Below are 4378 nucleotides of genomic sequence, written 5' to 3' on the forward strand. Positions count from 1 at the left end.
ATATATATATATATATATATATATATATATACACACACACATATATGTTCTTATTATGTTAACTTTAAGTGACCTTTCACAGGCTTGAAGATTCCAATTAATATTTTTTGAATACATTTTTTCTAGACATAAACTGCTATGCAAGGTAAATGGATGTTTTAAGTGTTTAGTGACAAAAAAACCCCAATGTTTTAGTGAATAACTTTAAAGGTTTTAGTGAATAATTAAGACAGATTTAGGACAAAACTTTTTTCTTATTTGCATAGTATTTGCTGTATATAACATAATCAATTTCCATTATTCTCTACCTCGGTAATACGCTTTCTTTGCCTTGAAAATTATCACTGGAATGTAACCTCATGAGGGTAGAGTCCCCATTGTCTCACTCCTTGCCCCCATGTCTGGTATATAGTAATATTCAAAATATGTGCAAGTTAATCCCACTCAAACCATTAAAAAGAATAAAAAATGAAAACAACAACAAAATTAGAAATGATACAGAGTTTCACTAGACAAGATGGTAGGAATTCACCAATGGTTGTTATATTGCATATTGTTGTCTTCAAATTAGTTGTTCAGATTACCAGGGATAAGCAGGCAAAACTGGTTAAAAAGAAAAAATAAAAATTAGGCATTAATTGTTCCTTTTGCTATTGTTCTTTTTTTAATTGTTCTCTTTAAAATAAAAAACAAAAGATCCAGCTCAATTTCTTTCAAAAGCTTTCCCTCAAAGCCTCAGCATTCTTTGATGCCTGATGCCACAAATATATTTTTTTCTTTAGATGATTCAGTAGATCAATTATCAAAATAAAGCATATAATTCCCATTTTATAGATGAAAAACTGAGGATCAGAGACCTGTAAGTAACCAAATACTAGCTGGTTAAGTGGTAGAACTTGAATTCTGATTGAAGTATGCCAATTCCTCCATAGTGATTTTGTTCCCCACCACCTCCTCCTCTTCTTTCTCTTCTTCTTTTTATCTTTTTTAAATTTATTTTTATCAGTACATAGTTGTGATACATAATGAATGAATACATTCATTCATCATGGGGGTTGGTACATGTTCACAACACATCTTAATCCTTCTTTTCTTAATGCACCACTATGTCTTATCATTTGAAGGGGCTTGAAATTTTCTCTACAATCCAAAATCAACAGCATAGTAACATATCCCTTCCAGGGTTCACAGTAATTTTCATATCTATATTCCTTTGAGATCTATTTCTCTTTCCATCCTGTACTTTGTGGTATGCTCTGCTTGGAAGTGCATTCAGCCAATGTGAGTTCTCATTTTAATTTTGGACTGCCTTGGCTTCCTTTTCCCTATATACACTAATAATGTATTTTTCTTGGATTTTCATCAGTTCTTGTCATTTAATAAATCCTTTCAGTCTACACTGATATTTTTCCCCTTGGTTCATGCTTCCTTTTCCCTACTGATCACTGACAACGGGCCATCTCTCTTCTAATCACTATTCATTTAGCATAAATTAGCTAGGTCTTTTCAACTTTTTTAATTATATAAGCGATATATTTTCATTGTAGGACTATTAGTCCTACAATGTATATATTTTATATAGTTTTATATATTTTATATATCATATATATGTTAGAGTTTATATATATTATATAGCTTTTCAAATAAAATTACATTTTATACACAAGTCAGTTTTATTTAGAAGTTTGGTATTGCTCCATGCACATTGAAAAGAGAGCTTGCAAAGAATAAAATTTGCTAGGTTTGTAATCTCAGCTACTGCACAGGCTGAGCCAGGGGGATGAAGAGTTTGAGGCCAGTCTGGACCTTATGGAAGAACTCAGTCCAACGTAAACGTTAGAGGTGGGCAAGAAGAGGAGGGGAAAGGGACATAAAAGAATTGAGACATGTTATGTATGTTAACCAAGTCCCATCATAAGTGTAATCATTATGGACTGCAAACATGTACTAATAAAAAATACACTTTAAAATTTTTGTATATTTCAATAAATCTCACTATATTATTTAATTTCTCTTTATATTAATCCTCCTTACCTATAGGGGATACATTCCAAGACCCACAGTCGAGGCCCAAAACTATTTCCCTGTACATAGGATAAAGTTTATTCTATAAATTAGGCACAATATGAGATTAATAACAATGACTAACAATAAAACAGAACAAATAATACTTTTGCTCTATTTGTCCTGCTTAGTGTCATCCGTTATCCTCAGATTATACTGTATTTGTCCCCTGAATCTATTATATTCCTTCTTTTGTTGTTGTTGTTGTTTTTCTTCCAGTACCAGGAATCAAACTCACGACCTTGCGCTTGCCAGGCAGGCGCTGTGCCACTGAGCTAAATCCCCAGCCCAATTGTATTCCTTCTGATTATCTAATATCTCTGTGCTTTTCCACTGTGTTCTTAAAGAACTTCTTATACTCACTTTTCACTGAACTGATTTCATTCTCTGCAAGGTTAATTCTGCTCTTTCTTGCTTCTAAACTATCATAATACCTCTGTGGTCTTATTTATTCCTCCACTTTTTAGTCTTACATTTCCTTTTACTCTCCTTCTACTGTCTTACTATATCTTGTATCTCTTATTGAAAATTTTTAAATATCCTGAAAATGCTAAGCAAATGCACCCTAAAATGTAATTGTACTTCTTAGAATACATCCATCCTTTGATCTTGAGGCCCTAAAATATCATCTATTTTATGTGGTATAATATTTTTCATAACATCTTTTCTTGGTTTTCCTTTGCTTCATTGCTGTTCACTTATTTTTTCCATCATTCAATTATGTACTTTAAAACTATATTTATTGAGAGTCTTCACAGGCAGGCCCTGGAAAGAAGGTTGTGGTGGGTGTTAAGAAAAAAAGCTTAACATTTGTTTGCATTTTCACCTTCTAATATGAAAGAACTTCAAATAAGCAAGCAACAAGCCAAGTGTGGTAGTATACACCTGTAATCCCAGCACTTGGGAGGCTGAGGCAGGAGAATTGCCTCAAATTTAAGGCCAGCCTGGGTTACATAGTAAGTTCAAAGCCAGCCTGAACTACATAGCAAGACCCTGTCTCAAAAAAAATTTTTAAGCAAGCAACAAAATATCTAGTACAAACTAGAGAAAGGTATTGAAGATAAAGAAGGGAGTCCTATAGAAAGAATATCTTGAGTGACCTGTTTTATAGTGAATAATTCACCAGGTCTCTTGAAAAGTGACATTTAAATTCAAAAAGATACCTAGGAAATGAGATAATGAAATTTTAGACTCGAAAAATAAAAAGACAAACCTGAACATTTCCAGAGAAAGAGAGACAGAGAGACAAAACAGTCCCTTAAAAGCAGCACACATCCAAATGCTACTTGAATTTACAACAGTCATATCAGAAAGCACCACAGTGTAAAGATTGGGAACTGGATATCTGAGCTTGAATCTGAACTCTGCTTTCTACTAGCAATGTGACCTTGTGCAGTTAATTCCTCAAGGGAACAATGTCAATTATGGTACCTACCTCAGAGTGCTGTTATAGTGTAATGGTCACATCTAATGATGAGTTCTTATTTATAAAGTCCTTGGAACAGTATTTAGCACCTAACATTTGCTAGTATTTTCTTTCTTTTGGAGGGTATTTTTGCTTTTAGAGTCAGGGTCTCACTATATAGTTCCGTCTGACCTTGAACTCACTGTGTAGCTGAGGCTGGCCTCAAACTTGCAGCAACCCTCCTGCCTTAACCTCCCAAGTGCTGGGATTATATCTGTCCACCACTGTGCGTGGCTAGTATTTTCATGGAGAATATAAAGAAGACAAGTTAAGCCTTTCAAATGCTGAAGTTATATAAGTGGCCCCTCAAAATCAATACTTCACTAAAACTCTTATATAGGTATGTGACTAGGAAAAAAAACATCTTTTCCAACATGCAAAATACATGCAAAACATAAAAATAAATTCATTTCCTCTATATCTTTCCTTAGGAACCTCCAAAATTATGAGCATCACTAAAACAAGAATTGAGACAAGAAAAACACAGTTATAGTAGCCAGGACAGAAATCTCACAAAGGAAAAAGCCAGGGACACCCTTAACAGTAAGCCACAAAGCATGGAGGACAACATGTAGAGATCAAAGGAACGTCTCTAGGAAAATAAGCAAAATGGATAGGTATGTTTCTGGCAGATTTAGCCACAAGAACATTATACTGAGTGGAGAGAGGAAAAATTAGCAAAGTGTACAAGATACAAGGAAATTAATAAATGAAAGCAAATCAGGCAATAACTATAAGAAAGACCACAGGTTCATAAACATCTATGCACCAAATATCGGAGCTCCAAATTATATAAGACAAATCTTAACAGGCATGAAAACCCATATAACTAAGAACACTATTGTAACA

Source organism: Chinchilla lanigera, unplaced genomic scaffold (genome assembly GCF_000276665.1).
Source record: "Chinchilla lanigera isolate Chin_1 unplaced genomic scaffold, ChiLan1.0 scaffold00024, whole genome shotgun sequence".
NCBI classification, from domain to species: Eukaryota; Metazoa; Chordata; class Mammalia; order Rodentia; family Chinchillidae; genus Chinchilla; species Chinchilla lanigera.